The sequence below is a fragment of the Cnephaeus nilssonii genome (genome assembly GCF_951640355.1).
Source record: "Cnephaeus nilssonii genome assembly, contig: SCAFFOLD_135, whole genome shotgun sequence".
NCBI lineage: Eukaryota > Metazoa > Chordata > Mammalia > Chiroptera > Vespertilionidae > Cnephaeus > Cnephaeus nilssonii.
Genome location: NW_027645407.1, coordinates 8,989 through 22,009, shown reverse-complemented (window position 1 = coordinate 22,009; position 13,021 = coordinate 8,989). Strand labels below are relative to the sequence as shown.

Genomic DNA, 13,021 nt, shown 5'->3' with positions numbered 1-13,021 from the left:
TTCCCAGGTTCCCTACCCGTCTCACCTCAGGAGTCAGGAAGGCAAGCGCGATGCCAAGATCCTACGGGTGAATGCGAGAAAGGCGATCCCCCAGGAAGGTTCCAGGTCTTCAAGCGCCGCACGAAGGAATCATGCCGAAAACAGGACGATGAGAGGCAATGAGCACAGAGGCCTGCCTGGAGACTGTGGAATCGGAACCGCAAAGCGAACCATAGCTGAGCAGTACTGTTTTGGCAGCAGACTTCAGGCAGCTCAAACCTATCCGCAAAACTCTTGGCTTCCCTCCTTGAAATGCCCTGAGGGAGGAATGCTTGAAATCTGCATCTACACAAAGAGCTGGGCTAAGCCATTGTCTTCTGCCAGCAGAGACCTTGCACCTCCAAGACATGCGGGCAGGGAGTGACTTCCCTCTTTCCGTGGCCCTGCGGCTCTACCTCTTTGTCATGACTATCAAGCTAATAGCCGACCATCAGGGAGCTCAAGCACGCGCCGCCCCTCCCTGCAAGAGAAGGGGATGCCCATCACCCTGCTGCGGACCTGATCTCTGCGCTTTCCTAGCGGAGCCCTGCCCCACACCCAGAATGCGGCACCCAATGAATTCCGTGGGAAACAGTAGGTTTTTTAGAAAATTAAACCTAGGAATTAACATTCTAAAATTTAAAAATGTATCTTTATAAAAGTGAATAAAATGTGCTAGGCACTGAAAAAGCATCTGAGGAAAAATGCAACAGCCATATCTGATTATTAAAGTACTATTGTCAAATACAAACAGGAAGATAGTTGCTAAATGTCTTTCACTTAAAACCCTCTAAAAGGCCTCATTGCACTTGGAATACATTTTACAGCCTGAACAGGACTCTGCAGGCTCTGCACCCCGTTGGCCTGCACAACTTCCTGTCTCACACTCTCCCCTTTCCTCCAGCCACACTGGCCCTATTTCATTTCTTCAACCCAGTGAGCTCTTCCCCACCTCAGGGCCTTTGCACACACACCTCTCTGTCTGCAAGGCTCTTTGCTCAGGACTTCATAGGACTGACCTTTTTTCTCCTTTACATCTCACCCAGAAAAGACATCCACATGTGGAAAGTGTTCTCTATCTCTATATCATGGAATTAAATAGAGTCTATTTATATCCTCTCATTTTTTATTTTCAAAATTTTCATTCCACCTGCATTAGATTTTCAAAAGGAAAAAGACACAGTAAAATGTGTTGATCTTAAATACATTTAAAATGTCTTTGGTAAGATCTGAAATATTGATCTAAAGTTTTCCCCACAATAATTGACCAGCTGTCCCAGTGCTATTTGTTGCCAAAGGGCCCCCATAATGATCCACTCAGTCCCACGTGTGCAGGGCCCTGTTCCTGATGTCGCTGCCCAGCTCCCATGGCCTGCTCACTGCAGCACCCGTTCCGCACTGCTTGAGAATCCTGTCTATTTGACAGAGCAAGTCCCCTCCTTATATTCTTGTTAACTGTTTCCTGATTTGTTTCCATATTTTATAGATAATAATTTGAAATAGTTTTTGATTTCCCAAAATCCTGTTATGATTTTTACTTCAAATAAGTAAATTTTAGATTAATTCAGGAGAATATGTGCCTTTGCAATATTTTATCTTTCTATACAGAAATTAGTAAGTCCATGCCTTTATGATTAAATGGAGAAATAGAGCATTGGAAGGCCCGGGGCAATTCCTGTTAACATCTTACTGCTTTAGATTGTTTTGTTGATGTCACACTTTGTATTTCCACCTGATGATTGTTTACATACATGTGTATTTATTATAGTAACGGGCCATATATATTGAGTGCCCACCACATGCCAACTCTATGTTGAGCACTTTATTACTCAATTTTATCCTTGCAACGCATTTTTCACGTGAAAAGAAGAAGCCTTAAAGAACTCAGCTAAGATGCCTGAGGTTTTAATGCAAGTGGCAGTGCCATTCTTCTCAGAAAAAAATATTTTTAGTTAATCCTCACCCAAGGATATGTTCCCCTTCTTTTTTAGAGAGAGTGGGAGGGAGGGAGGGAGGGAGACAGAGAGAGAGAAACATCAATGTGAGAGAGAGAGACATTGATTGGTTGCCTATTGCGCTTGCCCAGACCAGGGTATGTACCATTGACTGGAATCAAACCCAAGACCCTTCAGTCCACTGGCTCCCAACTATTACAGGCTCACAGCTCTGTCTCTTTCTCTCACTCTCCGGCTGCTCTAATTTAATTGAGAACATCCATAATTTTCTTCTGGTCACTAGTATAAAGAATCTCATTAAACTCACTGAAGTCACATGGCCACATACAACCATCATCACTGTGGTCTGGCCAGTGAGATGTGCTGATACCTCCACTCTGATGCCCTGAACCACACTCCCCAGAACCACCTGAGTGTGGAAATTGGCAGCTGTTAGAAAGGGGGAAATGGAAGTCATGTCCACCGTGGGCCATTGTCAAATAAAATATTGACTTCTGGTTTCCACTCTGACATATAAAGAGCTTGAAAGTCCTTACTCCCATCCTTACAAGAAAAAGAAAAAAGATGAACAATCTGAAAAACAGGAACTCTTTATCAATCCATCTGAAATTAACTATAACTATGAAATACAATACAAGCTAGCCTATCTTCCTGATAAGACGGAAAACATCTTTTCCACGCAAAGTGAGAGACAAAATCAAAAAGCATGATAACAGAAGACAGATTTGACCACATCAAAATGTAATTCATCTAATTGGCAAAACACACATCAAATTGAGACAAATGGCAAGCTAGAGACAAATTTGCAAGTTACATGGCAAAAAGCTGACATCCATGGCAATTCAGATTTGCAAACAATCCAATGGAAAAGAGGGCAAAAGTCTCAAACAGAAATTCCAAAACAAGGAATAGGCCAAAAGTGTGGGAAATATATCCAACTGCAGTTTAAACCAGAATGAAAAATTCAAATAAAAATATTGCTCTTTCTCACCCTGGTCAGGGTGCCTCGTCAGTTGGTTGGAGAGGCATCCCATACACCAAAGGGTTGAAGGTTCGATTCCTGGTCAGGACACATACCTTGGTTGTGAGTTCTGAAAATGTTCTGAAACTAGAGAGTGTTTGTGATGTTATGGAACAGTTGCAAAAAAATTGTGAATATACTTGATGTTGGAATTTACACTTTGAAGGATCATAGAGTTAAAATTTATATAAATTAAATTTATTTTTAATGTAATATTATTAAATTTTATTTACAATACAAATGTTACTCAATAGTATAAGAAAAATACTTTAAAATTCTAAGTGTGTGTAAGATAAACAGAAAAAAAATTTTAATTGCTATTATTAGGGAGGGAAAGTCCTCTCTGCCATGGCAGCTGACACACACTGAGGCCCAGGACCTGGGACCACAGGCCTCCCAGGAGCTGAGGCGAGTGGCTCACAAGCTGCAGGTGGATCCACATCTGGAAGTGCAGTGACAGCTGTGCCTGGAGCCTGCTCTGGGTCTGGAGAGAGCAGCAGAGTTGGCGTTTCCTCTTTAGGTGTTTCCTGATCTTGCTCTGGAGCTGCTTCTGTAGATCCTGGAAGAGAACATGTTACACCATGACTGCCTTTTGTGCGCCTTCCAGGGAAGGGACCCTCCCATCTCCATCACTGAAGTCCCAGTTCAAGCCCCCACCCCAGGAAGTCCTCCAGACTGCAGGCCCTGGGCACTGACCTGAGCGACGCTGTGCTCCTGACTAACCACAGCCTCTGGGGGCTCTTCTCTGTGTGGCCCAGCCACATGCCCTCCCCCTCACAACCACACACTCCTCCTCCTCCTCCTGTGTCTCCGCCTCAGTGGGCTCAGGTGCTCCAGCTGTGAGGGAGATACTGGGCCTGGTTTGGCAGCTCTGGGACTGGAAAGGTGAGCTCTATGCAGGCCAAAAGCATGATCAGGCTGGGAAATTCTGGCGGCCGATAAAAATCTTCAGGGTACTGGTCCAGCCAGATGCCCAGGATGCAGGAGATGGCCCTGGGGAGAGAAGGTGGGCAGCAGGGTCTGAGGCCTGGCCTTTCCTTCCACACGGCCCTCCCAGAGCACAACTCAGAGAGCCTGGGGTCCTGTGCCTGCTGCTCCTGCCCATCCAGAAGCCAGACCTACTCCTTGTCCACCTTCAACCTGGCAGTCCTGGCAGAGACGCGCCTGGTCACCCAGGAGGGGCTGGCAGAAAGCACTCCTGACAGTCTAGAGCAGGCGTCCTCAAACTACGGCCCGCGGGCCACATGCGGGTGTTTTTGCCGTTTTTTTTTTTTTAATTCAAAATAAGATATGAGCAGTGTGCATAGGAATTTGTTCATAGTTGTTTTTTTTAACTATAGTCCGGCCCTCCAACGGTCTGAGGGACAGTGAACTGGCCCCCTGTTTAAAAAGTTTGAGGACCCCTGGTCTAGATCATTGAGGGAACCACCTGCCCCCTTCTTCAGGGGAACCTGACATGCTCTCTCAGTGTCCCTGTCCCCTCCCACTACCCTCCTCCCCAAAAGTCAACTCCATGAGGACAGGGAGGGCTGGTGTCTGCTCTGTTCATGTCACTCATTGGCACACAGTAGGTGCTCTAGGAATAGCTGACCAATGAGCGAACAAAGAAAATCTGTCTGCACCTCTGGCAACCCAGAGACCTCCCAACACCTCAGACTTTGGCTCCTGCACCTACGTGCTGCCTAATTCACTAGATGCCTGTGGGGTTCTTCTCCTCCCATTGACATTTACCTCCCATGGGTAGAGAGCAACAGCCACGCTGCCACTGAGGAGGTTCTACCAGATTGGTGAGCAAGGTCCCGGGATAGGGGTGCAGGCAGGACTGGGATTAGGAGCGGAAGGGTATGAATTTTCTGAGGGGCTCACTCTGTCCACTGACCTCCCCACTCGCCCACACCACCCATATCCGCACGCACAGCTCCCTGACTCGTGTCTTTTTTTCTAGGAGAAGCCCTCAGACCTCTGCCCTCTTGCAGAAATCCCACCATGAGTGGGATCCAGGGTTCTGCCAGCACCTTGAACTCACACTCCCCATACTTCTCTCACAGCTCTGATCCAAAGCCAAATCACATTTTCTGCTGGAACAGGGGTCCACCATCCTCTTCACAGTATGGGAAGATGCAGCCATAGGGAGAGGAGGCCAGGAGGACGTCACATCGGCTGTCCTGTGGGCACTATGAGCCTGTGTAGCCTAGTGTGACGGAATCGCTCCCGACTAGAAGGAAGCTCTGCAGTGCAGGCTTGGGGTCTGCTGTGTGCGCTGGATTATGGTCAGTGCCTAGAGACGTGTCTGTAACTGGCAGACTTCTCATATATTTGCTGAATGAGTGAGCCCAAACCAAACCCATCTCAGATAGCTGGGTGAGTCTGAACCCCACTGCTCACCCTGGGGTTTCTGATCTGGCTTCACCCAGGATAAGGAGCCATAATGGAATCTCCAGTCTCTTTATCTAATGAGAAAAGTGCTTAGCCCTGTGCCCTGAGGAGAATCACAAATTTGGCAGAGACTCTGCCAACAGGAAGAGAAAATGACCAATTGACTCAAACACAGCCCCTCCAGCAGACCTCTCCACTTTCCAGCACCCAGAGGCACCCCACTGAGACCCTACAATAACCCTATTGGGCCTCATTTCTCCCCATGTTCCGAGGAACAAACACTCAGAGACATGCAGTGACCTGAAGTTTCAGAGCAAACAGGTGGCCAATGACCACTGTGCTGTGCAGGGGCAGGGGCTCACCTGGTACATGGTTGGTCTCTCACCTGTTGTAGCAAATGCTCTATAACAACACGGATGGTGGGGACAAATGCGGGGTCCCTGCCCAGGAAGGTGGGCACCTGGTATTTGCCCCGTTTGTCCAATCAGTGAGCCCAGGTGGTCATTACCACACTGGTCCTTTGTTTTTTCTCTTCTGCTTTGCCTTGTGAGGATGGAGTTTATTGGACACCACGAGTGAGTGTCCTGGGGCCACTGGGCTGGTTAGCAGCTGGGCCTGTCTCCGTGCTAAACTAAACTGTGAACAGAAAAGCAGCTGGTCCTTCCCGGGCTTGGCCAGGGCAGGGGGATGGGCAGGGGACAGGCAGGCTCAAAGGTGCGATTGGAGCATCTGAAGATGCGGGTGGGGAAGTGCTTGATGTGGGAGCTTCACGTTGTTCCACTGCACGCCGTCAACGAGGACCCGCAGTGTGTCCTGAGGGTGCTTGGCCCTGCAGATCAGGCGGCTGATGCCCTCGAGGCACTGGCTCTGGTACACCATGTCCTTGTCCTTGGTTTTCTTGGACAAACACATCACCTTCTTGTTGTTCTCCTTGTCCACAGTCATGGACTGGAAGGGCGTGAGGGCGTGGCTACAACCTCACCACTGCTGGGCAGCCTGCTGACCTGCAGAGACTGGAAGGTGTACTTGAGGGTGTTGCTGGCAGTAGCCTGGTCTTTGTTCTCAGAGTCTCTCTTTCTGTCTGTGGGCTGCGCTGCCGTCCAGTAATCTACCAGTAGCCCCATCAGCTCAGCACCAGCCCCGAAGGATATGAGAGGCCTCCTTGTTTGCCGCAGACCTGTATGGCCGGGGCGGCGGGGGGAGCGGGGGGGCCAATGACAGCACGCTAGAGCCCAAGCGGGCCGCATAATCTCAGTGTCCTGATGCGACCCAGAATGGTCCCACACTTCAAGGTCCACCACCCCCATGAAGGGAATGATGTTTAAGGACTCCTCATTGGGGCTCTTCTGTTTGTAGGTGAGTGTGGCCTCCACGATGGGCAATTGGTGGACACAGTTGGCCTCGCGGTGTACTGTGTGATTCTCAACACCATGCCCAGCCTGTCCTACACAGCCCTCTAGGCCTCCGTGTAGAATAGGTCCCGCCTGGGCAGGTCCTGGAAGAAGCTCTTGTAGCGGTAATGCACAGAGCCCAGGTACCTGGCCACGGGGTGGGAACCCAGCAGATGACTAGGAAGCACATGTAGCCCATCCGGGGGCAGGGGGGCACGGTTGTAGGACAGCAGCTCTAGGAAGAGCCACAGCACAGAGCTGAAGTACTGCTGTGCCCCTGCCACCGGGATCTTCACAGGCATCGGGGGCTGGGAATTGTAGTGACAGGGTCTCTGAATCCACAAGACGATGTTGCTGAAGGCCGCCTGGACCTCAGCCTTGGAGCAGGTGCACACCCCGGGCAGCATGTGTTGCTGCAGGACTCAGACTGGAACTGCCCCTGCCAGTCAGAGGTGTTGAGGAGGAGGATGTTCTGGGGCAGCTGGTATCAGAGATGAGGATGTGATTCAGCTGGTCGTACACCGTCTCCCTGAGGATCTGCAGCTGGCTCAGCGGGTCGGGGCAGTGCTTGTTGTTCAGGCTGTGGGCCCGCTTGTTCCTGGCTGTGCCACCTGCTGCTCCTTCAGGGATGTGCCCCAGCCCCAGTGGCCTGCCTGCTTCCCCTGGGATCTGGTGGAGGGGATGAGGAGAGACTAGGTCTTAGTGATGCATCCATTGGTTGCTTGAGGCTTGTCTTCTCCGTCACCTGGGTTGGACCTGGAGGCTCCTCTGGCGCTGGCACTGTGGATGCTCTAGCTCTCTGTCTGAGAGCTGGGCTGGGACAGGTCTTCCAGGTATGTCTTCAGGGTCCTGAGGACACTCTCATAGGCCACTGTCACGGTTCTTTAGTGAGTCCTACAGCAGATCCAGGTCCTCCACCTCAGGGACCTGCTCCGAAGACTCCTGCTCTGAGTCCAGGACCTCCTTCCACACTTGCACCCTGCGCAGCCACGCCCCAACTTTCTTGTTGGCATCTTGTTGCCTGGTCATCAATGGGGATCTTACTTCTCCTTGGTGCTGCTTTTTGGACTCCTCAAAGTCGAAGTCCTCCTCCTTTTGGTCCTGCCCGTGCCTGGGATCATTGCTGGCCTGCTGATCTGAGAATATTTCATACTCCATCTCCAGATAATGAACCCGAGACTTGGCCTTGAGGCCAGCCTTCTGGGTGCTGTCCTCGGGGTCGATGGGCTGGCTGGACAGGGAGGAGATGCTGACCTCAGCCACGTGGGCAGATGCCTCCGTGATGGTGCTATGGAGGCTCAGCATCTGGCCACCCTCGAGGCGTCGCTGCAACACCTCAGCCATGTCGATGGTGCCCACGGCGAGCGTCCGGTAACCCAGGATGGTCTGGTTTTTAAGGCGCTGCTTCTGTTGCAGCATGATCTGTAAGTTGTTGCCTTCTCTTTTGAGGGAGTGAGGGTACCACAGGGAGAAAGTCAGCGCCAGGTCGGTCTTCACGTGACCACTAGGGGGCAGCAGAATCTCGTCTGACCTCAAGATGTTTTTGGAGTCCTGGATTTTAACAGTGATCACCACAGCACTGAGCGCCTTCTCCAGCTCCTTGTAGATCAGCAGCTTGGTTAAGGTGAGGCTACATAGCCTGGGCACGCAGGTGGGGCTGGAGCACTCCACCTCCCAGGTGGAAATCAAGTTCATGGGCACCTGCGTGCTGAGTGCGATGGGCATGCTGTCCAGGCCCGCAGGCGCCGACATAGCGGTATGATTTCTATCCTGTGTTGGGAGAGGGGGAACATGCCATCAGAGGCAGCTCATAAACTGCCAGGTGGGTTGGGGGCTGCAGCTCAGACTGAACCCCAAGCACTCAGTGATTGGTGGCAAGAGGTGGGACAGGAGTGATCGCAGGGACCACATGCTAACCTGGCGGCCTTGCAAACTAGAGACCTAAAGTAATCACAAAGGGTGGTCTGAAATTAAAGTGTTGTGTGGTGTTTTTTAACTAAAAGCAGCTTTTGGTGGATAGTGGTGTCCTAGGTTGTCATCTTCCCTGAAAAAAAGGTCTATCTTTATCTTAACTGAGCCTGTCTATTGTCTTTTTGCATCTATAAGAACATATTTTTGTAATGTCAAAGTCATTTTCCTTTATTCAGACCCCTCGAAGCACAGGCACTGCTCTGCTCTCTGCAGAGACCACACATCCCCTCATTGTTATTGAGTTCATTGTTGACTGTTCACATTCTGCACACACCTGAGTAAAAGAAGTACATGTCTACCATTTTACCTTTTATCCAGTCCCAGAGAGTTCCCTGCTGTGATTTCTCCTGCTTCCCTAATCTGTCACCAATGGATTTCATGAAACCCACACAAGTCTCCATTTTTCATTGTAATGTATAAAATAAGGTGCAAAGCTGCCATTCTCCGGAGCATTATTATCTCATTTGGTTGAGATTTTGCTTCACCGCAATTGTCTACACTTTGGCTCAAATAAAGTCACAACAATTCTGCACAGGTTTCCATGTTTTCTACACGGACAAGAGAAAAGGTTCTCGGCAGGCAACGTAGACTTGGAGGTGAGTGATGATGTGACACATTGGTGTCTTAGTCATTTCTTAGCAGAGGACGGACAGCACCTCCCTGTGTTAACAAGGTCACCCTGGGATTTCTGACAGAACATCCCATTCTAAGATGGGAACGGAGGCTTTTCCTGGGGTGGGAGGGTCTGGATATTAGGACAATGGGGTGTTCAGGGCAGCACCGTTGACATGACAACAGGAGGGGATCACGTCCAGGTCCCACAGCAGTGAAGAGATGGATCGCCAGCCCTGATAACAGGCCCCCCTCCTGGTATGTTGTACAGCCCAGGGAGGCCCCAGCTTCTGACCGGGAGGGACCACAGGGATGTGATCCTCCGGGCAGCAAAGGGCAAAGCAAAAGACTTGGTACCCTGAGCCCCATGTCCTTTTGGGAAAAGCATCCCCACTAATCACGATGATGTGTAAGAGTGGGAGAAGGTGTGTAAGGATTGTCAGGACAACATGGACACGTGGAGATGGTCATTAAAAGGAAAAATCTGTAGACAAATGCAAAAATGCACTTGACTGAGCATGACGTGAAATGGTACAAAGTCTTCTGATGTTCCTAACACTTTGTGGGCAGTGACTTTGCATCAGTGAGAGTGGATTGTGGGGAGGATATGGGCCCCAGATTCCTTTGGACATTGGACTCTAGGAGGGAACTAGGGGCGTGACAGGGCAGCTTCTGGAACCCAACTACATGGGATCCTGGAGTCTGGGTCACCTCAACACCTGCACTCACCCTGCGGCCATGCTGCATGCTGGAGGATGGATGGGGCACCTGTGCCTCCTGCAGGGGCATGGAGTTGAGGACCCCATCTGTCAGCTCCTCTCTGTTCTCCTGAGCGGAGCTCTGTAAAGACAGTTCCCAGTCACCAGGGGAAAGCCTCAGAGCCCTGTTTTACTGGTTCTCTGCCCCTGTGACCCTCCGCTCCAGACACACACACACAGTGTGATGCGCTCCAACCTCTACTGCAGAGGAAAAGGTGTGACGTCCTGAGGGCTTGGATTCCCATTGGCACAGATAAGGGTCCCCTCTGGAACCACATCTCCAACTGCCTGCCCTACTCTGGGGTGTGATCACAGCAGGACCTCTAGGTGATCCCCTGCCCCAAAAGCTGTTCCTGCCCCAGGGTTCTCCCTTCAGGTCCCTCTTCCCACCACATGAGGGGGAGGGGATGTAGGCTGTACAGGGATGGCGCACAGCAGTGGCCTGGCCTGAATGGGTCTGACCCAGGCCATCTTGTGTTACCTGAGGCCATATTTTTGGAAATGGCCAGCAACGTCGGGGACGAGGGTTGAAAAAACGTCTGCACTGTCTGGAAAAGCTCTCACTGTGGGGTCTTCGGAAGCAAGAGCACCAATCACTGGGAACACAGCAAGAGAACATCTTGCACTGGCAAATGCCTCTTGGCAAGTGAGCTGCCTGTGGGGCTGTTGCTAGATGTGGGTGCCTGGTTACAGGGTGTCCAAGTTCTATTGGATAGTGACCTCAGTACCTGGGATTGTCTTGCCTGAGTCCCCTCATCTCATGACAGCTATGCAGATAGTCCTGTGGGTGCTGTCTGTGAACCCTCTTCCCCATGAAGCACCTGATCTGTACACACCCTTAGGGGCAACAACACACTCCTCCCCCAGCCCCCTAGAAACTCTGGGTGCAGCCAGGGTCCCAGAGTTGAGTAAACCAAACTGGACTCAGACTCAACCCCTCATTCTTACCTCTTCTTGATCCTGGATAAGTCATTGTGCCTGTCAGGGCCCGTCTCTCTCCTGCCTGCACTATGGGTTATGCAGCAAGTGCTTCTTAGGGCTGTGCAGGCTCATGTGGGGAGTAGCTGTAAAGGAGGAGGAGGACTGTCACATGTAGGTAGTGCCTCCAACCTGTTTTTCCATCCTGTTGTCATCTCCTCTGAGTATGCTTTTCTTCTAATCCTACCCAAGATCATCGCATCTAGAGTGTGTGTGTGTGTGTGTGTGTGTGTGTGTGTGTGTGTGCGCGCGTGCGTGCCAGTGCTCCCTTTCTGGATCCCAGAACAAAACGGCCCCACGTAGGGAGGAATAGGCAGGACCTGCCCAGTATGTCAGGATTTCTAATTTCCAGACCAACTCTGTGGGGGAGGTGGGAGCCTTGACCTGGAAGGTCTGAATATTCCTGAACTCTCAACTCTGAATGTCATGTACCCTGGCCAATCCCTGCCTGACTATGGGCTTCTGTTTCCCACTTATCCAATGAGGGTGTGATTCAGAACTACATAAGCATGAGATCAGCATAGGGGGCCCAGCCCCAGCTTTCTCCACTGTGGGTGGGCTGTGGACAGAGGTGCACCTTTGTGATTCCAGATCTGGGCGCCTTTTCAGACAAATACTGTCTAGGCTGCCAAATGCCCACTGTCTCCCCCATGCCATCTTCATGTCTGTACTCGATTCCACCAGCACAGCCTTTTTCAGAGCCCCTGAGGAAACCTGGGTGCAGCCAAGGACTCCAACTTTGAGGACACACAGCTGGGTTTATCTCAGGCTCTGCATTCTGACCGTCTGTGATCCTGGGCAAGGCATGGACCACTCGGGTCACCGGTTCTCTCCTCAGTGACTCCCCGTGGTCTTCACCTTCCTCGTGTGGTGTGAATGTGTGGGTGTCAGTAGTGACTCCATAGAAGACGGCAAAGGGATCCAACACAACCTCCATGATTTGGTTCTAAAAAGTTAGTGCCTGGCCCAGCCAGAGTGGTTGAGCATCATCCTGGGCACTGAGAGTTTGCTGTTAGGTTCCTGGTCAGGGCACATACCTAGGTTTTGGGTATGATCCCTAGTCAGGTTGCATACAGGAGGCAACCAATTGATGCTTCTCTCTCACATTTATGTTTCTCTCTCTCTCTCTTTCTCTCTCTCTCTCTCTCTCTCTCTCTCTCTCTCTCTCTCTCTCTCTGTCTCTCTCATCAATTTTTTGGAAATAAATGAATTTAACATTTTAAAGCAAATCCATTTCATTTATTTTTTAATCTTTATTGTTGAAAGTGTTACATATGTCTTCTTTTTACCACATTGACCACTTCTAGCCAATCCCTGCCCCCCTCAGGCCTTTACCACCCTATTGACTGTGTCCCTGGGTTATGCATATACACATACAAGTTCTTTGGTTGATCTCTTCCCACCCTGAAAAGTTTTTTTAAATGTTGGTGCCTACCCACTTGCTCACTCTGATCTGTTCTCTCTCTCCCTCAGGCCACACTGAGGAATAAGCCTTTGTGCTCTGAGCTGCTATCTGGAGAGACCCACATGGCCTAGCACTGAATGAGACCAACAGACAGAGGGGAAGTCAGGCCTTGCATGCAAACTGAATCCCAAAGTCCCCCCGAGTGAGCTCAGACCCTCAGTGACACAGATCCTGCCTCAGCTGACACCACAGTAGTCCCAGCTGAGCCATGAGGGATTCCTCGTCACAGACATGTGAGCTAATACGTGTGTGTTGGTTAAGTCTCTAGTGTGGGGGAACTCTCAGCAGTAGATCACTAGCACAGTCCTCCCACACCAGGTGCTGCCCTGCCCTCCTATCTCCCTCATTTTTCTCCTCCCAGTTCCCTCCAGTCCCCACCCCCTCCTTTCTAACACGCTTTGCCTCCAGTTTTGAAGATGGCTGTGAAACTTAGGAAAGGACCCTGGAAAGTAGAGCCAAACTGAAAAGGGTAATTT

The 13,021-nt window shown here is 50.6% G+C and overlaps 1 pseudogene across 1 annotated transcript; it reads right to left on the bottom strand.

Moving 5' to 3' along the window:
• Positions 1–6,078: 6,078 nt before the first annotated feature.
• Positions 6,079–8,513, bottom strand: LOC307096647 (phosphofurin acidic cluster sorting protein 2-like; annotated as a pseudogene). Its single transcript has 2 exons — positions 7,660–8,513; positions 6,079–7,517 (listed from the first exon to the last, which is right to left on the bottom strand). The product of its transcript is annotated as a phosphofurin acidic cluster sorting protein 2-like (transcript).
• Between the last annotated feature and the right edge of the window lie 4,508 nt (positions 8,514–13,021).